Raw genomic sequence first — 25,426 nt, forward strand, 5'->3', positions numbered from 1 at the left:
TTGTGATTGGGGAGAAGATTTAAAAACAAACACTATTGATGGATTTATATTTCACTCTTGTTATCATTGTTTCTAAATGTAATACATCTAAACGTAATACCATCCCAACTAATGTTTCCAATTTTTGAGCAGAGAAATTAGTTAAAACATGATATTTTCCACTTAACTAAAAATACTCATCCTGAAGTTGCATTTTTTTTTTAATATTTACTACCTCAGTGAACAAAAATAGGACATGAGTCCTAAAATCCATTGTAAAATATTCTAAATTCCATTTCTAAAACCCATTTTCAGTCATGTGGCAAAACATTGCCCTTAAAACACCCTCATTTCTCACAACTGTCTTCATTAGAGTATATCTCTTTTTAATTCAAAAATCTATAGTGGGGGAGTTCCCATGATGGTGCAGCATAAAGGAATCTGACCAGGAACCGTGAGGTTGCAGGTTCAATCCCTGGCCTTGCTTAGTGGGTTAAGGATCTGGAATAGCTGTGAGCTGCATTGTAGGTCACAGACATGGCTCAGATCTGGTGTTGCTGTGGCTGTGGCGTAGGTTGGCAGCTACAGTTCAGATTAGACCCCTAACCTGGAAACCTCCGTATGTGGTGGGTGTGGCCCTAAAAAGACAAAAAAGACAAAAAAAAAAAAAAAAAAACCATGGTGGGGTAGAATTTTTCCTTGCTCCCCACTGTTGTTGCTGAAATATGTCCTGTCTCTGAACACAGATGCCAAGTAGAAAGGCAGAGACAGAGTTGGAGGAAATGGAAAAAGTAGCTTTAACTTCCAGGCAAAGAGAAAATACAGCACGCTAGTGCCTCAAAAACCGTGCCCCCGTTGGAGGGGGTAGTGAGGAGTCTTACAGTGTTCAAGGAGCAGAGGTGATCAGCTCCTGAACATTTTCCTGATCGGTTGCTTGTGAAGTAATTGGGAATCAGCATCATCAACCATCTGGTTCCAACTGGTCTGGGGTCTACATGCTTGTGGGCAGCATATAGTTAACTTCTTCCACCCTGTGTGGGCTTCAGCACCTGCAAAACAGCTCCAAGGATGCGGCTCAGAATATTATCTATAGTCCTTGAGGAAGGGCTAAAAGTCCTTGACTTTGTTGAATGGCTAAACTATTATTATTTTGCCTTGCTTGACTGTTTTCCTTTCTTTCTGTATTTTCTCACTTCTCTGATTAAATTGATCCTTTGACTAAAGGTTTTCTATAGATGAAAAGGGAGGCAGAGGACTTGAGTTGCAGGATCCGCTCTGAGAAGGCCTCACAGGGTCCTGCTGGATTACACTGCCACATTATGGCTAACCAGTTTCTCCTGGTGGATCCATTCTTTCTTCACCATCAGAACCTTCCATGTTTATTTGGAGGCCTCTTTTAACTTCTGAGCTCCCAAGTTCTCAGTGTCATCTCCTCCAGTGACCTCTGTCTCTACTCAGTTCACCCACTCTCACAACTCCATCAATGCAAATAACTTATACTGACAATTTCTTGCCTTGAAATTACTTTTCTATGGACTTGTCTTTCTATATTCTTTAGCTATTTACCACTGACCCTCTGTCTTAGAAGCCCTTTGACTTTCTCTCTTTCTCTCTCCCTTATTCATGGAAGCAATTTCACTAGGAAACACGCATTGCTTTATTATTTTTTTAATTTAGTTTTATTGGAGTACAGTTGACTTACAATATTGTATTAGTTTCAGGTGTACAGCAAAGTGAATCAGTCATATATATAAACATAGTCATTCTTTTTTCCCCATACAGGTTATTACATATTGAGTACACTTTCCTATGCTATACAGTAGGTTCTCATTAATCACCTATTTTATTTATACATGCTATTCCCCCCCAATTGACTTTCACTTTTTTACCCTTCTCTTACTTTATCTTATCCATCTTGATTTATGGCCCCTACTTTCTGGTCTGAGTCACCTCCTTGGTCATATTATTTACTTATGACCAATAAGGACTGACTCACTCTTTCACTCTCCTGCCATTCACTACCAGACAACACAACATTTGGTATTCTCCCCTGTCTACTCCCTTTATTCCCCAATACTCACCTCCCAAGAATGCCTAATAAAATTATTCATGATACTTTATTTACACTCATAACATTCTGATTTCAACTTCAGGTCTATTCTTTGTGAGTTTCTCTTGTCTTCTGACTTCTAAATAACTCTTAGATTTAAACTCCAAAGAATCCTATTTGGAGAGTGATTAAAGTTGGTCCAGTAGGATTTTGCTGTTTCACAATACCATAAATGGAAGCACTAGCTATCACTTCACTGCATTCATTTTCCATTTTTGAGGCCATAACTATGATCTATTTTTTACTCTTTTTTTTCTTTGGCAGTTAGGTATGTCCTTGTTATTGAATTTTAACCAAAGGAATATGAATGGAAGCAATCTGTGTTATTTCTGTCCAAACACTTTTAAAAAGCAGGTGAAGGAGAGCAGATTATGCAACCCTGATAGGTGTCATTTTGGCATGTAGGACTGAAGGTAGTCAAGACCCAGCAGACTCAGGAAAATCTTCTTAACTCCCCTTTAACTGCTTGAAATAATTTTAAAAAGGAGCCTTTACCAGGAAGAGCAGTATCAATACAGATAACTTTTCATTTGAAAGACTTATCTGCATGGCAAGGTAAGCTTTTTTTAAAATAAATATTTGCTTTTTGCATCTTCCTGTGAATTGTCTTCTTCCCCTTTGAAGCCCCAGACCCTATCCCTTTCCTTAGCTCAGTATGGCATATAAACATCAATTCTCTGTCTTCGAGTCTCATATTTTTATGGGACTGCCATACATGCAAAATTAAATTTGTGTTTCTCCTGCTAGTCTGCCTTATATCAATTTAATTATCAGACAAGGCAAGAACCTAGAGAGGCAGAATAAAAATTATTTTTCCTCCCCTACACAAGTATGCAGGCTGCACCTTGCTTTCCCCTTCTGAAGAGATGCAGATGACAGTGAGGTTTTAAAGGCAGTACAGCCTTTAGAGGGAAACATACTGTATCCCTGAATATCTACATGCAAGATATTCACCAAGATATGCTCTGAACTTTTTTGTGTATGATGAATTATCTTCTTTTATTTTTGTACCATTATACTTTTCTATTAGCAAGACTCTCAGTAATATCTCATTTGTAAATAACATATTAAAAGAAAAAAAAAAGAGTATCGCAAAAACTTTTTCAATTTTTATCTTGAACATTTGTGTACTTATAAAATTATCTCCTACTAGTTTTTAAGTTCCTTGGTCAAAAATAGCTCCTTGGACTGTATCCATTTATTTCTAATAAATGATGATAGGTCTATTCCATTCAGTTAGAAAGAAATAATATTAAGCTCTATAAAAATTGTTCATAAATCCCTTAAGATTACATGTTAAGAACTAGCACAATCTTCATCTTAAACATTCAATGAAGGATGTATGATAAATTATTTTAGCTTAAGGTAGTATCCATGAAAGGTATCAGATCCAGAACTATACACATGGAAAGTGTTTCTTTTGTCACTCACTCTTTGTCATCTATCCTAATTATCATATTTTTAATAGCTACCTACCATTCTTAAAAATCATTAGGAAGAATCATATATCTGCATTGTCTAGCTTTCTACCTTTCTATAGCACTGATCCAATTAGAAATTACAATAAATTCCAGCAGGCTATTATACTTTACAGAAATCCTGCAACAAGACACTTGGATTTCTGGTTTATATATAATCTTGCACTCTGTTTTTTGGGTAAATGGATTCACTTGGGCTATATATCATTAAGGATTTTGTTGATGATGGGTTCAGAAAGAAACAGCCAACATAAAGTAGCAGTGGCAGATAATGAAGCAAGCCATGAAGCATATGACAACACAGGTCTGAGAACCACCTTATGGATGATCTGCTGTCTGTGAAACCTCTCTTCTAATATTTGTAAATGCATGGCTGGAAAAGCTTCCTATAGTTTTCAGAAACTTTATTGATTTACGGAGGAATAACAAAATGGACCCATGGCAGACATTCTCCTAAACCAGCGTTGATACCAGAAGGGAATAAAAAGTTTCTCTTGTTTGGTCTGATTTGGGGCACAATACCTTTCAGTGTCTGAATCACTGAATGCCTCTAAAACAAGCCTCTATTGACCACACTGGAAAAAGGAGGAAGACTACTTCTAGTAACAAAATCATTCTGGAAAATTTGAGATTTAACAGCCCATTAACCTGCTATTAAAGACCAAGGATGGGAATTTCTTAGGGAAATGAAGTTGCATTGTGCAAGAAGTTAGAAATGAGGCCACAAAGGGAGCTCAGCAATGGGAGGGGCAGGGAGAGAAGATCCTTATCAAAAGGTAGGCTATTAAAGAAATGAATTTGGAGCTGCACAAAGCTGAGGACACCGATGACGGTAACGGTGCAGAACCAGGTTCCATCAGCATTGAGTTTCAGGCAGTTCCCACCCCATTTCACCTGTATTCACAGCAAGTTGAGCCAGTGTCAATGATCACTTAGAATTCAGGTGATCACAGTGCTAAGAAAGTCAAACTGACAGTTAAGAGAAAGCAAAAGGTTTGGGGTCGCGTCTCCGCTGGGTTTTAATTTATTCTCGTTAGACACACTAATACAGCAGAGCATACAGTGTTGGTTTTTTTTTTTTTTTTTTTCATTCTTTCTTTCCTTTTTTTTTTAAACCATGAAGCATGAATATGAATGCAGTTCTGTTCATGTTGCCACAGAGTTTACAGGATGGTGGCCGAGGGGGAGATGGGCTGCCACATTATCAGGTTGTTGGATTTGTTTCAAGAAAAGTTCCTGACACAGTTCTCCAAATGCAGCCGGGTGAGTGGCCCTGCTCTCTTTGTGTTATATAATGTCCCATCTGTGCTCACGGAGTGTGGCTTGATGAGGATGCCATCAGGTGTTGTTTCTGACTTAATGGTGTTCTTTCAAAGCTGGAGCAATAAACATTAAGGGACCTTAATTGTATTCTTTGCAGTGGGAGCAATAAACATTAGGGGCCCTATTGTACCCTTTCCCAAAATGTCCCCCAAGCCCAATTTGGGGAGTATTTTGATAGCCAGTTCTAATTTCAAATCCTCCCTCTCATTCCATGGGTTTTGAAATTGACAGACTGGACAAAAACAAAGACATTAAATTAATAGGCATATCTCCATGTAACAAGTTTCTGGAAAGCTGCAGCAGCGCCTATTCTGTACCTCACCATCAGAGCCTTCCTAGAACAAAATAAGGTGAGCCCAGTGATCTGATTTGTTTTTCTAAGGTGACAACTTCTGATAAACTGCAGCTATCAGCCACAGAGCAGCAGGGGCGTACTTTTACATGGTACGTGGGGAAGATCCATGGGAAGAAGGATTAAGTTGCCTTGGAGATTGAGAAGATTGTGGGATTTTAAACTGAATCAAGCATGAAGTGATAACTCATGATAATCCCCACTCTGTATTTCATCTACATATTTCAGCCTTGGCTTTTTCTTTTTTATCTTTTTGATGAAACTATACACTAAAATAAAAAATTTTCCATGATCTTAGAGGTATCCCACTTTCTCCCTGGTAACACCCAATGGTCAATGTTCCATCAAGGAAGAAACATCTTTTTTTTTTTTTTTAAATTAAGATCTGCACCTGACACATTCATATCAGTGAATCATGAGATTCTAGTAATTTTGCTGGAACCAATAATACACTTATTTTACTCATTTTTGATACTAATTTGACTTCCCTCTCTTTGGTACCACTCTGTGTGCCCCAGATGTAGGCCTATGAACTGGTGGGTGGTAGCATATCATGTACAGTGAGAATCCTATCCTTTCTTTGATTGTATATGGTGCCATAGCTCCTCATAGATGTGATGTTTAGCTAAGATAAATGTAGCACATGGAAAATTTATGGAGGCATCATCGTTGGGATCAGACATTATTTACTATACAGAAGCTTTATAGTGTAGGGCTTTACGTAAGCAAAATCAAATGATCATAAATACAATTAGATGCTATACTCTGAAGAACTGAAATAATCTCAATACTACGCCAATGAAAATGCTAGCTTTTACTCCAGGTGGAAAAGTTTTGATGTCTTTTTATTTAAACAGAATTGTCATATCTTACCAAAAATAGGAAATGAGCATGTGAGGACATCAGAGCAAAGAAAGAAATAAATTCCTGTTGATTATTTTATTTAACACTGTGGTTTCTCACACAAAGACATTTAATTTCAAAGTGTTTGACTTGGCCACAGCCGTAATTGTGTATAATATCCATTATCTTTTAATTGGAATTATCTTTTATCTTTGGCTACATTTATCCTAGGATCCCTTCAGAAAGCCCACCAGAAGCACAAATTCCAATTTGTTCTCTCAGCTTGACTAATGATGAAAAGTATCAAAAATGACTATTATGTGTTTATAAATCACCTCTTTTATCCTGATGCAGTTCTGGGATTTTGATGCTGTTAAGTATTATTTCTCTGTGGAATGCAAATGCAAAAATAACAACAACAAATTCAGCATAAACAACACCACAAAATAAAAAGGAATACAGAGTCTTTAAAGGAAGCATCACAACAACAAAGTCCAAAAGAGGAAAGCATAACGTATCGATGAGAAAATACATTTCTCCCAGATTAAAAAAAAAAAAAAACACTGAGTCAAAAATAGTTCCCATCCCCTTAGCATCTAACAGTTCTATTTGGAAAAGCATGGAATCCATGGCACAAATGCAAATAAATATATCTTAATTGGGCCCACTTTCATCCACCTGCTACCGTTTCTTTTTAGTCACATTGAATTTGCTTAACCACACTTATTTACATTCCCTTGCTAGCACATTAGCATTTATTTCATTTTATAAAATAAGAAATATGGCTGGTTTAAAACGTGGAAGACACACCGGCCAAGAAACTTGAGGTCAGCTTGCAGAATGAAGCAATAAACATATACTTCTCGCTGTGAAGTATAACGCTTAGATCATAATGGGCTACCAAACAGCCTCAATTAATTAAATCATTCATCCCACAATTATTTATTGAGCACCTGCTGTGTGTCAGGCAATCTGCTAGGAATTCACAATGAAAAGTGCACAGGGCATAGCTCCAGCTCGCTTGTCTTGCAGCCTTTATGTATCTATGGTAGCTGCTCAAGGCCAGACACCTCCACTGACCTCCCCGTGCACAGGTCTTCCCATCCCAGCTCCTCCTTCTCTCACCTGAGCTCCTGGTTTACATAAATATGGACAGTCTACAACCTCCATGAACCATCGACACGTTTCCCACAGCCTCTGAGGCTAAATATTGAACCACTTCGTGCCTCACTGATGTTTGTGGGGCCCCTGCAGTGTCATTGTATCCCCTTAATTGTCACCTGGACATGATACCTACAGCTATAAACAAGGAATATGGGGGCTTGGGATGTTTCAGAGGCTCCAGTAGCTGCAATTGGCTTGAGTCTCTGGACCCCACTGGGAGTATTTAGATGAGTCTACAGTATTTGCAGTAATTGGATTTCACCTTGTTGGAACAACAGAGGCAGGCTTCTCTGCTGCCAAGAGTAGACTCTGAAGTCAAGGACTGTTTTCTTTCATTTAGTCTCTTCAGAGCCACCTCCAGCTGGCCACCTTTCCATGTATTCTGATACAACTAAACTAAGCCCCACCACTCCTCTGGTCTTACCTTCTGGGAACTGTATCTTTTCTCCCCAGCACAGTCTGGACCACCATTTATCTCCCAACCACAAGACAGGTCAATAGGATCTCCTCACTCATCTTGTGTAGTGACCATCTCTTTTTCTTTAAAACGTGAGTAATACTTGGCATAGCTCATCTTTCACATGACAGTCATGATTTTCTACTCATCTTTCCCACCCCTTTTTTAAGATGCTTTCCGTTATGTTTTCCATGAAATCGTAACTCATGTGCCCCCATATTTCCATATTGATTGAGTACATAAGCCTTAGTTCTAACCTGGAAGTTTCAGCGGGCACTCTATCAAACAGCAGAGCCCCTTATGTTGGACCACATGATTTTCCTGAGGCTTCGTTTGTCTGGAACTGAGGTCTCAGATGATGAGCTTCTGCCCACTTATCTTCAGCTACTGGGTGTTACCTGCACCAGAGTGTATTTGCCTGACAGTGCAACCTCTTGGTAACTCATTTTCTCACCTTGACATCCCTGGTGCAGGTCATGAGTTGAAGTTTGCCAGACTTCAAATAGATGGTCCAGAGATGTTCTCTCCTAACTCTGATCTGCAACCCAGCTTTACCTCCCCAGCTCACTACTTAAACAATTCACAAAGTTCTTTTTTATGACCCAATGTGTTGGTCTTTCTTTTAGTCACAATTAATTTTATTTTTCTACTTGTCTGATAGTGATTACCCCACCATGTCCAAACCCTAAAACACTCGCTTTTGAGCTGCACAATGTTTATCACTTATATAGTCTCATCATTTAGGGCTGCTTTCCTCAGCAAACAATAAATCTTGACTCAGCTGGTTTAAATAAGAAAAATTTATTACTTCACATAATATGAGTCTGGGAAGTAGAAGAGTTTCAGGTTTGTTGAATTTGGCAGTTGAATGATGTCATCAAGAGACCACATACTTAAACATCTTTCTGTTCTGCTCTCTATAACACATGGGCTGGTCCTCATGGGGTTGCTTCCTTTTATGGCTATAGGTTGGCCTACTCTGTTTCAGGTATTAGTGACATCAAAGGGTGAAAGATAGTAATATTAATGCCATTGAATATGTTTTCATCCACAAAGAAATCCATTCCCAGCAGTTTCTCAGAAGGTATCTGCTAGGCAGTCATTTGTTAGAATTGCTCCTTGTGTCCGTGCTTAAATCAGTTATTGGTAAAGGGAATGGTTTGGTGATTGGCTTTGATCGATCATCATTTAGGCAGTATGTCTAGGGGAAAAAATGAACTTCCCCCAAAGTACAAAAAGGCAGGGGAGAGATGCCAGTTGGGTAGATATCCCTATAAGCTGGGCATGCTTGTTGTCCCGAATATGCTATGGACCAAAAACAAAGGCTCTGCTTCTTTGCTGTCTGACAGCATAGGCAGAGTCCCTTTCATGCTGGCTCTCATGGCTGCCCTTTGACACCACTCAATGCCTGCTAGTAATCTTACCCCTGGAGTCCTCCCTCAGCACCTGGAGAGTAAGGCATAGGCTGTTATTCTTAATGAAAGAAAGTTTCCTGCTTCCTTATAATAATTGTATTGTTAGACATAGCAAAAGAATTATCCCCTTTCTTAAAGAATCTCATTTCCACATAGTAGTGAATGAAAAAGGAGGTTAAAAATGAGGCTAAGGATAGTCTGGTAAGTATAGCAGTAAAGGAGGAGAAGAGTGAGAAAACAATCAATAAATAACTCATTATTTTGATATTATCTCCAGCTCCTAGTACCAGGCCTGGGACTTAATGTAGCCTCAGCTTTTGGTAGAAAGAAAGTGAATTCTACAGAGTTCCACAGCAGGCTCTCACCATCTTAAAATTCAATTAAGTAATCCAGATCTGACTGAATACTAAGGACTAAAGTGATTCACATTCGCAAATATTCATTAACAGAGTTGGTTGATATTAAATAGGGGTGATTCCTTCTGAGTGGCTTGAACACTTGTGTTCATTTATAACCATTTTTTTTCCCTTTAAAAATGAGCCTAGGAATCAGAAGATTTTGAGATAGGAATGGAATCAAATGATTCTGAAAGATGATTTGCTGCATTGCACTATAGGAAGTATTGATTAACCATCCCACTCTCATGTCACAGCGAGCAAAAGTAAGTGGGATCATCATCCCAGCACGAAGAATAACAGCAACTTCAGAATAAGAGGGCAAGAAAAAGGCAGTAGAACTGGGGTACCACAACATGGTGTAGATTTAAGGTCAAAGCCTCATAGATGGCTGCACAATTTAAACAAATTTTGCTCCCAAATAAAAGTTCTATTATTTGTTCAATTTACCAATATTTGTTAAATAAATATTTACTATCTTTATATGCATAGATACATATAAGTATTTAAACATAGATTATAGAAAGCATTAATCAAAAAGTTGTTTCTAAACATAGATTATAGAAAGCATTAATCAAAAAGAAAAATTGAAAAAATGGCACAGTAAATACCTACAGTCTCTCAATCTAGGTTCAGCAATAGTTAACATTTAGGAAAATATGTGTACATAATCACACACTCCCAAGCACACACACATTTAAACAAATTTTGCTCCCAAATAAAAGTTCTATTATTTGTTCAATTTACCAATATTTGTTAAATAAATATTTACTATCTTTATATGCATAGATACATATAAGTATTTAAACATAGATTATAGAAAGCATGCTTCTCACAAGAATAAGGACATTTTTCTCCATAACCAAAATGCTATTATCATAGAAAAATTAACAATGATCCTCTAATGTCATCTAATATCCAAATCATACACAGATCGTATTTTTGACAGTTTTTTTTTCCCCTGGGCTTGGATAGGTTCACATATTTCATATGATTTCCATGTCTCTTAAGTCCATTTAAATTTTTTCCCCAATTATTTTTTTATTTTTTCATAATAATGTCTTTTGAAACATCTAAGTCTGTAATCTATAGAATTTTCCATATTTGAGCTTTGTCTGATTATGTTCTATTTGTGTTGTTTCTTCATCTCCTGTATATCTCGTTAAACCAGAAGTTTTCATTAGACTAAAGTTTTCATTAGACTTTGATTAAACATTATCGCGTATACATTCTATTGCACTACTTTATGAGCTGCAGGATTTCCCGTTGTCCCATTATGACTTATGCTATGTTTGAATGTTTTGTTAAGTTATGATTTAAGAATTTTCCCATTGTAAAAATATAATTTTAAAAATTATTTCATAAAAAACATGTATTGAAAATTTTCGAATATCATTTTTTATTATTACACTTGGTTTTAAAAATTTAACCATTTTCTTTTCATTACTTACTACCACAAAGTTTTATATATATAACATATACATATATTATACACACACAGCAAGAGAAGTTGAACGTTTTCTTCAATATGTTATTTTTTTCCCAAGCCCACAGCAGGAGTTCCTGGGCCAGGAGTTTAAACCATGCTACAACAGTGACATGTTGGATCCTTAACCCACTGAGCCACAAGGGAATTCCAAATATGCTATTTTTAAAGTACATTTAAAATGTTATCTGTATTTTTATTTCATAACATATTAGCATAGAAACTTTATCTTTTAAAATGGCTCTCTTGCATTCCTAAGATTAATTTTCTTGTTTTGGAGAAAACATTAGTTGCTTTCACAGTTTTCCAGTGATTTGTGGTTATAATTTTCTAACAAGGTGTCCAAGGTGAAGTAAGTGTTTGGTGCACTGCTTAGTCATCTCAGCAGGAGTCTTAGCCCAGCAGCAGGGTTTCATTGAACAGTTACCACACCAATTGCTCAATCTGCTGAAATATAAATTATAAGGAAAAAATTGAAGGGAGAGTTGGTATTTTAGTTAGGAAAATATATATGATTTAGATTCGAGGGAAATTAGCTTTAACCAAGAGAAAAATAAAAATCTACATTTTTGTAGGAGAAAGCTAAAACCAAGAGCCCTGGGATCCTGTGAGATTTTTCCATAATCTAAGTAATATGTACACTTCTATAGGAAACTACTGCATGAATAAATAAATTCTCCATCATTTTTACCTGTAGGTATTCAACATTCTGTTTGAATAATGGGATATGCTTTTTCTATTATGTTATCCTTTGAAGGGTCTTGATTTTCTTCCACAGAAAATGTACAACAGGCATTATAAGTACAAAATCGGTTTACTCCAAAATGCAAAATGTTGATGCTGATAGCAGACATTCTCAATGTGCCTGGGAGACGTGATTTGAGGATGAAAGCATCTTATTCAGAGACAATGGTTCTTTTGACTTCCTGGCTGCACCATTCAGCCTTTGCATTACTTTTCATCAGCTATATTTGCCGTCTCTAAGGGTGAACATTAAACAAAGTATAAAGTAAGAAAGTATGGGTGGGAAGTTTCTCTGCCCATCTTTGTCTACACATTGATTTTTAAAGCTTTTTGTGACTTGTGTAAGATTTGGCAAGACATGAATATATTTGCTCCATTGTAATAAGGCGCATTTGCTGGATATATTTTATCCTTGGGCATGGCAGCTACTCTTCAAAACTTTGCTTGTTGTTTTAGCTGTTATAACCTTTGTGACAATAAAGACTCATTGCTAGATCCAGTTACTTCCATGCAATTTTCTGAGGCTTCAGCACAGACATGCTAATACATCTAGCTGCAAATCAGTGGACTTTCCTGGGGTTGAACCTCACTTCTGGAGTGGAGGAAATACAAGTTAAGTAACTTTGCCAATTATATTTGCTGTCTGTATCTTTTCATCCCCTTTTATAAACATTGGGCATTTTAAGACAAAATATGTGATATTTGGCAATAAACTTGAATGATTAAGTCTCAAATAGTATTTAAATGGTGTCTAAGGCAATTTGTATATTCTTTTACTGAATAGAGAACCAAAAGGTAGAGTAAATGTGTCAGAGAAGTTCTTTGTTTACATTTTCTTTAGGATTGCTTACTCAGCATAAACTTTCACTGCTTACAGCTTTCCCTTTGCACTCCTTTGCTTATGTCCTTCACTATGTCTTCCTTATACAGAGGATGTTGAGGTTATTAGGCCTTAGAGTAAGGAACCAAATACTAATGAGGTTTCCCACTGGTCAAAAATGTAAAAGCACATATTATGCTTTTACATGCTTCATTAATGTCTAAGTTATTTATAAACATCCTTAATATCTTTCCAATTGAGATGATTCACTTCCATAAATCTTGTAGAGAAGAGAGATGGGTTTCATTTTTTTTCAACAAGATTATTCCTAGTGCACTATGGGTGGAGATACCTGGGTTTTTTAAAATGCATCCAAAAGTGCTTCATAGCAGTTGACACTGTCTGAGTAAGAACCACCACACCAACACTTAGTGACTTAAAACAAATTTTTAGCTTGTGGTTGTATAGATTGTCAACCTAAGCTGAACTCAGCTGGGTGGTTCTGATTACTTTGATGGGTGTACACCGCTGTGTATTAGGGTAGCTGCCACATCAGCAAGGGTCTGGCTGATGGTTGGCTGGGATGCCTTGGTCCTCTTCCAAATGTCCTCCCACAGTCTGGTAGGCTAGCTTAGGCTTGTGCACACTGAAGGGTTATTGTGTCCTAAGAATACAACAAAATGCATGGCCTCTTTGTGACAGGTTCAGAATTGTCACATGCTTTTCAATGTGCATTCCAAAGCAATGTCCAAGTCCAATTTAGATTCAGAGAGTCAGGAAAAGATTCTGCCTTTTGATGGGAGGAATTGCAAATAATTGTGCCATAATTTTGCAACCTACCAGATACCTAAGAAAGTGGGGGAATTTAAAAGATTCTCTATGTGAATATTTTATAAACTCAATACTTAATATAGAGTGGTTACATTGTTCTTTTCATCCTTTCTATTTCCAAACAATATGTTTATGTTAAAACTAAAAATAAATATACCTGCAATTTTTGTAGGACTGTTTGCTTTGCAAAATATTATCACCTTATTATGCACTTAAATTTCCATAAAAGAATTCATGAGATAAGTGATATCACTATTACTGAAAATAGTTGAACACCATTTCATCTGCCTGTATTCTATTTTAACTACCCTTTAAGAAAATATTCCCCTAACAATATTTCTTATACTTGACAGAAGTGTTTTCTCTTACTGAGGTAGAAGTAGCATCTTTAACAGAGTAGAAGAAAAAATTACTAACTAGTACATAGCTAACTCCCACCATTAGATAATTGAATCTCACTATTTATGTGACAAATAATTAAATTTTTTCAGATCCTAGTTTTTTATTGTTTCAAATTTTCTTCAGATCCTAGATTTTTATTTTTTAACTCAATGAATTTTATTACATTTATAGTTGTACAATGATCATCACAATCCAATTTTACAGCATTTCCATCTCAAACCCCCAGCCCATTCCCCCACCCCCCACAAATAATTAAATTTAGCTATTACAAGCAGTAATCTGTTTGCTTGGTATAGCTGAAAAAATGTAGAAGACAAACATTTAAAAATTGATCCCTCATGTACAGTCCTTCTAACTCTGCATCATTCTAATTCAGAAATTATTGTTTCAGTGTTTATCTTCAAGAAGGCTGTGAAATCAAGTAAGAGGTCCATCAAATTCATTTCTCCTTAACTTATTGCCAGGTAATTAATAAATGCTTTTTAATGAGTACGAGTTCTTTTAGTATTAAACTAGACAATAATGGTATGACATATACATATCAATTAGCTAGTTTATGTTACATGTTCTTATGTTTAAGACTATATCAGGTTTGGAGTTCTCTTGTGGCACAGCTGGTTAAGGATCTGGTGTTGTCACTGCAGTGGCTTGGGTTGCTGCTTTGGCTTGACCCCCCAAAATTAAGAATATATCAGGTTTATTTGCTATGGGTCATTCTATCATGGAAAATGTAAATTTACTTGACAGAATTAAAAAAAAACAAGAAATCAATCAGATTTGGACAGGTATATAGTTTTATATTTCATCATTATTTATTTTATTACTTACATTTACTATTTAAAGTAAATTTTACTAAAATAATTTTAATAAATAATAATAGTAAATTAGCATTACTAATTTAATAATAATTTTGAAAATTGAATTGTCTCAAAATTATTTTATCAAAATAAATGAAGCTACCCAAAGACGCTATAAAATCAAGGTGAGAAATCTATGACTTTAAAAATATTTTAAAAATACTACTACCATCAATAATAATAAATAACTTTTTTGATAAATTATCAAATAATAAGTCATTGAGATTGATTTATTTTTTTTCTTTTTTCTTTTTAGGGTCACACCTGTGGCATATGAAATTTCCCAGGCTAGGGGTCAAATCAGAGTTGCAGCTGCCAGCCTACACCACAGCCACAGCAATGCCAGATCTGAGCTGTGTCTGTGACCTACACTGGTGCTCATGGCAATGCCAGATCCTTAACCCAGTGAGTGAGGCCAGGGATAGAACCCATATACTCATGGATACTAACTAGGCTCTTAACCTGCTGAGCCACAATGGGAACTCCTGAGAATATTCTCTTAAAAGCATTTGGCAGAAAAAGAGTCTGTAAATGCCTTTTATGAATAAAAATGCTTTCAAGGTCAAAATGTTTGGAATATGCTGCACACCACAGTAGTGGGGGAGAGGATGTTTTCGAGACTCAATATATCAAAGTTTTCCCAGCTCAATATATACCTCCTACATTTTTACACCATGCTACTTCAATAATATATGGAAACAGTTCAACTAAACACACTTGTGTAAAATAGAATTATAGAAACAAAATTTCAGAGTTATAAAATACATTAGATAGAAGATAAATTGATTCAATATGTTGTGAATATTTGTGGAGGACAAATATCAAATACAAATTCACTTTGAATTGCTTTATAAAAATATGTGTCCTTTTAATTTTTGAAAGGCCTTGTTTCATTTCCTTCATTAAAGATTTTTCTAAAGATATATTTTGACACTGGCTTGTAAATGATATAAAATGTTAAGAAATGTCATTACAGTGTATTTCCATTGTGATTTAAATGACAATTGAAGCAGATGTTAAATTTGCTGAAATGAAGGTCTCCTTCTAGAAGTGGCTCATGGTTTGAGAAAAAATTCTGAAATATTTTATGAAGATATGCCTGCAACAAATATATGATTTCAAGAGACAACTACCAACTGTTATTCCTACATGTTCAGAAGTTAGTTAAATATATTTTAGAGTATTATGCAAAGATGCAAATAAAAACGTTAGTCCACATTATTATTAAATTTCAGATGTTATTTATGTCATCAGATATGTGAAAAATGCTATTATCATAAGTGGATTTCAATTTCAGCAGCATGGTGATGTAATGAATATAAATTACATCTATATGGATTGTTAGAAACAATCCTAGTCTTTTTGATCTTAACTTTTCAATAAATCCAATATTCTCCATCTGTCTACACTGATAGGAAAGATTGGCAGAGGCTGGAATTATATTGTTATGTTTGATCCAAAGTTATGATTAGAACAATTGTGTGAATTCTCCTATTGCTATAGTTGGAGTAACATAATTCTCTCTATTTCTAATGCCAGTTTTGACAGAATGACTGTGTCACCTTAAGCAGGCCATTTTCCTTTATTATATCTATTTGTAATGGCACTCCCAATAATACCAGCCTATATCATTTGAGCATTCCTGGCATTGATGAAAGAACTACCAAAAAAAAGGTCAACAACATATTTATACAATATACAATATATTTATGTAAAGATCTTGAAGTTCTCTTGCAGTGCAGTGGGTTAAGGATCTGGCATTGTCACTGCAGCTGCTTGGGTTGCTGCTGTGGCTCAGATTTAATCCCTGGCCTGGGAAATTTGACATGCTGAGGGTGTGGCCAAATCATCATCATCATCATCTCACATGATGCTCCAAATGTCAAAAAATTTTTATGGAATTCCTACTGTGGCTCAGTGGGTTAAGAACCTGACTGCAGGAGCTTGGGTCTTTTCAGAGTAGCAGGCTCAATCCCTGGCCCTGATCAGTGGGTTAAAGACACCTGCATTGCCATAGCTAGGGCTAGAGTTCAGTCCCTTGACCAGGAGCTTCCATATGCTGTGGATGGGGCCATAAAATTTAAAAAGAAAAAAAAAAAAAAAAGGATTGCTTCTCAAACACTAAATTTCTATGCAATTACAATGTTATCCTTTGGAGAAACAATAATAAAGGACATTAAAACAGGAAATGTAGAGGTTTTTCAATTGAGATATTTTTGTTTCCTGTTTCTAAGTAAGGATAGTTGGAAAACTAGCTGATGTGCTGGCATTCCAAAATAAGGATGGCAGATTTTACGCTGATCAAGATGCTTCCCAACATGGTTGTGTTAATTAGATAGACTGATTTCAAATAGCCAAATAAATGTATTAACATGTGATATGGAAGTAAAATAAATTTGGTTCAGGCAGCACTCTATTTGAAACATTATTTCCTATATCTGCTACTCGGAGTATCAGTACCTTGACTGCAGACTGCCACTTTGGTCCTCCTGATGCACACTCATTTACTGAACAGCACCTTCAAGATGCTTTCCTTCCTTCCCTTCCTCTCTCCCTTCCTTCCTCCTTCCCTTCTCCTTTCTCCCTCCCTCCTTTATTTCTTTCAACTTCAGACTTCACAAAGAGTGGAAAGAAATCACTAGAAGAACTAAATATTCATTATGGAAACAATAATGCACAATGAACTCTAATAAGACCAAATATATGATGATATGCTTAACATATAGCTAATGAGAAATAATGCTTAATAGAATTAACAGCAGTGTAATTTAAATATTATCTATGTAATGTTCATCAATATCTTTGGGCAGGTATATTACATATTTCAGCCTATTTTAGCACATATTTTCCTTTAGCAAAAAGAAAGAAATTTAAATGTTTGAAATGGAAAAGCTTATATATCAGTCTGAAAGAAAGTATAATTAGCACACAGTAATGAAAGCATTTATTTAAAATAAAAGAATACTTTTTCACAAATTGATGAGATTCATTTGGAAGTGAAAAGTCAGAAACCTGCTTCTGTACATCTTACCTAATATAGTCCCTAACAATATTTTTATATAAGTAAATTAATGGTCAAACTTTATGTGAATATTTCAGGTTATGTAAACTAGGTACCATTAAATTATATAATTCACAATTCTACTTAATAGGAAGAAAAATATGCTCTTCTATCCTTTTTCATCTACTTACTCTGCCACACCCTTCTTGCTAATTAAGTTCCTCAACCTTGAAGATAATGATATTACAATTTTTTTGGAAGAAATAGATTTGAGGATATATTTACATCATATTAAATGAAAGCTACACTTCTGCAAATAACCTTGAAAGCACTATAATATTTGTTATTGCAACAAAATAAGGTTATTTGGAACAAAAGGTGAGTACAGGGGTAGGAAAGAAGAAAGTCAAAGTATGATAACTATTGACAGCCCTCACATTTTTGTCTGTCTCTAATTAATTACTTATAATGTAATAAAGACCACATATGTTAATGTCTTACATTTTAAGATTTTACTGTGGGAAAATAAGACACCAGTTTATTTAGTCTTATTTATGCACTAAAAGTATTTAAGATTTTATAGAATGTTACCTAATCTGAAAACCTTTTGAAAATAAAGAAAAACCTCCTAAGTAATAAGGAAGTGTAGTCGATTTCTCACATAGATTATCTTATTCAAATAACAATTGTCCACATTTAAGAAAAAAAATGAAAATCTGAACAAACTTTAGGACCTCAGGTTCTTTATTCCAATAAATCAACAAGAAACATGGTATATTTGACTATTATTATTACTAGACTTTCATTAGATGATTTAATCTAAAATAATTTGATGTTGAAGTGTAATGAATATATGATATATATATACCTCAAGACCAAAATCACTCTCAGTATAAAATGTTCCTAAATTAAACTGAAATAGGTCTATTCCTTAAAACACCTAGAATTATCTCTCCAACATTTAATAGAATGGGAATAATCTTTAGGGCTTCTGTCTCACAACATTTAGATAGAAGTCTACAACAGTGTTTTTTTCTGCCCTACAGTAACAAATTAATTACTAGACCCTAATCTGTCCTCCTGTGGATGCCTGCCAGAAACGTGACAGCCCATGGGCTAATACAGAGCAGCCAAAAATGCCATGTTAAACCCACCAAAAAAAATTAAACCCATGAATTACAAAGTTGCTCTTAGCAAACTACTGTAAAAATAACCCTACTAGCATGGAGGAAAGGACAACTGTTGTCATTGTCCCTTTCCTACCCTTCCTGCCCTCCTGTTCCCAGCCATCCAAACCTCCACCCTCCACCAGATTCCACAACTAGTGTTTCTGGAGACTCTAAGATTCTTTCGATGATTTCTGCAATTAAGGATTTCTTCAAATCAGTTATGATTTCACCTGATGCTATGTTCTGGAAGATTCTGAAGGCTTAGTAGTTTGGCATTGGTTAATTGGGGAAACAGCAGATACCACAGAACTATTTCATGCCTCTCCAAATGGCAGACTGCCAGAAGTATGGCGAGTGGTGTTATGGCCTCTAATAAATCACAGTTTCCAAATAAAGTTGAGCATTTGTTTTCAAACTGGGTCTAAAAACATTTTTAAATATCTTACTGTATACATTGAATATTAGTTTGGAAAGAAAACAACTGAATGAATACATATCCTGTATCTAAATATTTAAACATTATAAATCAAACTAAAGAGTGTTTTATCCTTCTTACCTTAACAAATATACCTTCCACATGACAATATCAAAGAATTGGTTCAGTCATTTTATATATATATATAACAAAATGTCAAGAAATATAAAGACGATTGAACTTGGTTATTTTTCTTCATGTCTAGCTATCATTAAGGGGGTCGGTGATGATAAAAACTAAAATAACAACAAGATAATCCCATAAATTATGATATATTATTCCATAAAATGTATTTTTCTTGCCTTTATTTCAGCAAAATAATCTTGTTATAAAAATAATTTACCAAATATTTGCACTGTTAATATTCAGGTGTATATTTTGAATACAATTGTATTTTCTTTTTAAATCTTTTAACAGAAGTGAATGAAAGCAATCTAAAAATGTAAGGAATATAAATTAAAGTAAATTTGAGAGATCAAAAATTATGTTTCATATTTTCCAATGTAGATTTTCTCTTAAGTATTCAAAATTTCATCTATGCAAAACATAATTTATAATTACTGAATAACAAATTATACAAATAAAAACTTTAATTTTTGCAAAAGTCATTACATTTTAGATAACATGTCTCTACATGTAAACCATTTACAGTTTTAGCATGTCTGTAGCTGGCATTGTTAGGAATTAGTCCCATGCTTAAATCCACAACATACATACAAGTTGAAGAATAATAAGAATTGTTCAATATTGCAAAAATTTATCAGCTGCCATGGACACAATGTGCTAATTTTTTAGTGTTCTGGAACCATGAATTGGAATGTGAGCAGAAGCAAGAAAATGGATACTCCAGCACTACTGGGAAACAATGCTTTGTCCTGTAAGAATCTCTTGCATCCCTACTATCTGAGAGAAGGATATGACAAGTTTATTAATATAAATTTTTTCTTACCTAAGCACATCCACTCCTCACTTCTGCCTTCTGAAATACTGTCCATCTCTAAATTGGGCAGGGATTTGAGCCACAACTCTTCACTATATCCAAACGAGGTTACCTTTTATTTGGAAGGAATAGGGAAAAAGAAGTGAAGCAGTGAAACCATGGAGCCTAAAACCAAGACGTGTGGAGTCCCGGGCTGTGCTGTGTGCTGGTGGTGACTGCTTGATCCTGAGTAAGAGGCATATCTCCAGTCTTCAATACATTTATTTTCTGCGAGTTTGTGATCCCCAAGGCTCTCTAAAGCCCAGGATAGCAAAGGATTCCTTCGCCTGAGTCTTTAGGAGTATTGTATCAGTATATAACTTCATAACAATTGAAATGACTTTCTAAAACAAATGCAGAACAGTGTACAAAAACAGTGTCAGAAATGTGAATATGGATATATAGGAATATATATATGTGTATACATGAACACATATACCTGTATATATGAAGTTTATTTATGCTTATTATCAGAATGTGTTTTTCTTTAAAGAAGTATTGCTTTAGGATTAAGAGAAGATACTACCTGGAAAATCAGAACTTTTTGAGCATCTTCCTTAGGAAGACATGGTAAAAATAAGAAAGGAGATGGAATAAGAGCAGAAAATGCTTCTCATTGAATTCGGACACTAACCTAACAGACATGGTAATAGATCATTTGAATTGTGAGTTTAAAGGCAATACAAATGATTCCATTAAATGCATTCACATTTGCCTCCTTCTGAAGAAGATTTATACATGTATATAAGGATTTTATTCCTCAGTTTTTGTTATACAAGAAATATCTGTGATTGGAAACATGGAAAGGATGCTCAGAAGCATTTCTGTTTGAAATCTAATAGGAAAATAGAAATTTTGTTATTTAATGCTATGGTATTGCTCACATATAGCTTTATATCAATGGATGCATGGAAATAGGAAACACTTGAAGAGGAAAGAAGAGTCACTTGAAGAGTCTCAGCTCCTTCCTTCCTTAGCAGAACGGTGAGGGTCCCTTATCATCAGTGGCCCTGGTCAGAGCAGAAAGTGGCCTCCTTGTGTCCGAAATGCCAAATCCTAACATTTTAGCACCTAACTCAGGTGCAAAATCCTGCCATGAAAGAAGCCCAAGAACCTGTGGAGAATTTACAGGCAGGGGTCAGAAAAAAATTAAAGACCTATTCTCTGAAACACAGCTTTGTTGGAAAGAAAGAGACTCAAGGAAGGAGTTAGGTGCAGGATGATCATGCAAAATGGCAGGGTAGCTGAAACAAATAAATTAATGGATTAACCTGGAATTAATCTTTAAAAAACTTTGGGCACAACAGGATCAGCAGCATCTGTAGTGCCAGAACTCAGGTTCTATCACAAGCCTGGCCCAGTGGTTTAAAGGATACTGTGTTGATGTGGCTGTGGTGTTGGTTACAACTGCAGCTTGGATTTAACCCCTGGCCCAGGAACACCATATGCCATGGGGTGGCAAAGAAAGCAAAAAAAAATCTGTAATTTAAACTGTATTTTTTTTAAACCTCTAGGTTAATTCAGTCTGAAAGCATCCCAAGATCTTTAGGGGATGGCATTTTTTTTTGGCTAATATTTGCATGCTCATACAGCATCACAAATAAAAAATAATAGTTTAATGTTTTATTGGTGAGGCAAAGCATTCAAATAGGTGAGCAGGGATTAGCTGCCTTGTGATTATAAAGAGGGTTCTTAGAGCTTAATCCCCAGGAGCTATTTGCTCCAGTGTTTTTAATGGCCCTTAATAGCTCAAGCCTGCATAGAACACATATGCAAGTATTTATATTTGTATTGATACATATTTCATGTATCAATTTCTATTCCCTGGCCGGAATTTGTGCTGTGAATTACTATAGTCCTCTTTTGTCTAAAATGTAATTATCTAATTATGTGTTCTGGGAGATGGCAGAGCTAGACTCATAGAGCACCAATTCACAAGCATTTAATTTTTGTTTTTAATAAGAGACTGTGAGAAAAGGGATCTTTCTCCCTCTGGAGGGGGGACACAGTGCTCAGGCTTAAGTGGTACTTTCAGAATTGAAATTTTTCCTGTCAGCCCCTCTGGGCATCTCATTAAGTGTTTCTAGTACTGCAGGGTAGATTTGCCCTCCAAGGTGACCCTTAAAGGAATCCTGTTAGTAAATCACAGGCTAAGAAGTCATACATCATGAACCTAAAGTAACTACATAACATCAAATAATGCTATCAAGATGTGGTCTTTAATTTTTTTAAGGACGTTACAAACCCCTGTGAAGTCTCTTTTTCAGGTTCACTAAATAAGTAATGTTGTGAGCCAGCACTGATTCATCCCAATAATTTGGTTGAATCAGAGGAGCTAGTGGAAGCTTATGCAATTGGCCAATAATCATAAATGTGCCTGGATGGGAGCAGGTCCACCCCCCTCCCACATGCACAGGCTTTAAAAAGTTTGAACTGCGGAGTCACCAGTCCTTAAAACAGCTGAGTGTTACATGTCTCTTTTGATAATGAAGACTCAGTTAAAACTATGTTTTGGCAATCTGAGAGATGAATAAAAACCTATTTAAACTTGGTATATCTAATACTAAATGTCACATTTTGCCAGCTGGCACGCGTTTATCACTTCATTTCCTAATACAGTAAACAACTCATAAGTCACCAGTTACTTTGATTGACAGCAGCCTTGGGCATTTCTTAGCACTCATGTACTGTACTGTGTGGAGTCAGACTTCCATGGTAATTGGCTTCAACAACAACAATAATAATAGAAATAATCATTCCAGAGTTAATTTCAAGGAGCCAAAAGAAGTAAGTCAAATATGAGGACAATAAATTATGGGGATTTCTCATTTAAGTAAGTAACAGGTTTAATGGCTTTCTCTAAGTACTGAGATCATTCAGTTGAACATCTGCTTTCCAGCTGTGCATATTGATATATTACCTGGTTTTTATTTCCCTCTACCTTAAATGTATCCATAAGTTTTTAGGAGTTTCACTACCTGACTTTTTGACAAAGCTTTGATTGTGAAAGATATAAAAATGTCAAAAATTCTGTAGGCCATTTTATGCCTAGGGTATCATTTTTCAATTGACTCCAAAGACAGATGTCCACGAACAATTAAACCATTCTCCAATCACACCTTGTTCCAGCTGGGATCAGAGAATTAAAAGGAAATAAGCTCTCATAATTTACTTATTTCTGGAGTTCCTATAGTTTCCTGACTGTTAATAGATTCTTATTAAATAATTCTATCAATGCAAAAGGTATATTATACATTGCTTGGACTTTTGAAGTTTGTTTTTGATATTAAATTTAATATTTCTTTTCATACAATAATTCATATACTGAGCAACTACTTTCAGAAAAATTGTAAGATGGAAATTAGGTTATCTTAAATTTGCCAAATCCCAAGTCAAGTCTTATAGAGTTTAGTCATAAAGGACAACATTGAAACAATCTGGACTAAAATAGTGAAGCTTTGCTAATCAAAATAGATGTAACCCAATATCTTGTCTAATAGGGCAACATGGAATGTGTTCTTCCCTTTCAACAACAACAACAAAAAATCCCAAATAAGATGTTATCTTCTTCCAATCAGCCTTTATCGTTACTGTCACCATAGCAACTAAATAGCTCAGAGTTGCAACCTAAACAAGGGACCAAATAACATGAGCTTATGAGCCACTACATTATCAGTGTTCATAAGATACTAATTCAAAAACGCTCAAGTCATACCCACAAAGGAAAAGATGTTATTCTCTCCTTCCCTGACCAAAGTATGGTTAATAAAAGTATTTCACCAGGCTTTATGGATTTATGGATTAGGCTTTATGGATTAAAGAGCTTAAGATGTGGGATGATGTAACCTGAGGGGACCATGTACTTATCTTAGTCCCAGGACACACTTGACTATGGCAATCTGCTGGCTGGCAAAGTAATATCAAAGTGAAGATGAGATTTATTGATTGATTGGTTTAATTTTATTAAATGACACCAAAGAAACATGGGTTGCTTTTTTTTTTCTTAACAATATATGTAATTAGGAGAATACTGTATATGAAAATATAAAGTAGGACAGATTTGGACCGCTCCAAATGAGTTCTATAAATAATAAACCCTTGAGCCATCACAGCTTTTCCAATTCTTACAAGAACATTGTAATCTATGAGATATTTTCAAAATTCTCTACTTTATTGTTCTTCAAGGAACAATAAATTTCTGGGTATCAAAACACTTTTGATGCATATCTGAAGGGAAAATTTAACAGTAATAATAATGATACTAATAATAAACAATAGGTTAATACTATTTGCATACATTATAACATGGCATTTGCCATGTACTATGTCTTTTATTACACACTATTGTTATCCCCAGTTTATGGAAAAGTATATTGAGTCACAGGGAGAGTAACTTCTCAAGTTTAGGGATGTGAACTCAAGCTTACTCTCAGCCACTATGTACTGTTCAAATATTTCCCGTGTTATGCCTAAAAGGGCTAACAGTGTGGCTAAAAATACAAAGCGATGGATGTTTCTTGATCTCCTTTCATCACCATTTATTGAATGTGCTATCTTTTTTGTTATGATTGCATCTTCTTCATGTCAAATTTATATCTAATTTAAGCTCTGTGACTTTTACACCATTCTTGGCAAGATTAATTTTGGTTACCTTCCACAAACTTTTAAAATGGTAGCCTTTGAATACTTGTAGCTTATAATGTCTATGCATTTAATTCCTAACACATCCAATGTAATATTATGCTTTAGGTTTTTTTTTTTTTTTTTTTCCTTTTTTGCTTTTTTTTAGGGCTGCACGTGTGGCATAAGGAAGTTCCCAGGCTAGGGGTCAAATTGGAGCTACAGCCAGCCTACACCACAGCCACAGCAATGTAGGATCCTAGCTGAATCTGCAACCAATACCAAAGCTCGTGGCAATGCTGTATCCTTAGCCCACTGAGCAGGGCCAGAGATTAAACCTACATACTCATGGATACGAATCATGTTTGTTACTGCTGAGCCACAATGGGAACTCCAATACTTTAGCTCTTTAAAGACAGCCAAGCTTTCCCTCTCCCCTGCTTTTCAGAAAATAAACCAGTCTCTTGGGATAGACCATGATAGAAGAAAATATAAGAAAGGGAATGAGTATATATATATATGCATA

The 25,426-nt window shown here is 35.4% G+C and overlaps 1 long non-coding RNA gene across 4 annotated transcripts in view; it reads left to right on the forward strand.

Annotated features, from left to right (window-relative positions):
• Nucleotides 1-2,482: 2,482 nt before the first annotated feature.
• LOC146406113 (uncharacterized) overlaps nucleotides 2,483-25,426 on the forward strand; it is a 28,612-nt gene continuing 5,668 nt past the window's right edge. Inside the window, exons 1-3 of one of the 4 annotated variants that reach the window (XR_014831609.1) lie at nucleotides 2,483-2,644; nucleotides 4,691-4,830; nucleotides 14,191-14,263. This is a non-coding gene — a long non-coding RNA (uncharacterized LOC146406113). Of the gene's footprint in view, nucleotides 2,645-4,690; nucleotides 4,831-11,780; nucleotides 11,964-14,190; nucleotides 14,264-25,426 lie in introns of those variants that run through there. The other 3 variants (XR_014831610.1, XR_014831606.1, XR_014831596.1) reach the window with 3 other exon arrangements.

This window comes from Sus scrofa, chromosome 1, assembly GCF_054392235.1.
Source record: "Sus scrofa isolate SSC_HxYL_T2T_F1_AM1 chromosome 1, Sscrofa_HxYL_maternal_Yorkshire_Landrace_v2.0, whole genome shotgun sequence".
NCBI classification, from domain to species: domain Eukaryota; kingdom Metazoa; phylum Chordata; class Mammalia; order Artiodactyla; family Suidae; genus Sus; species Sus scrofa.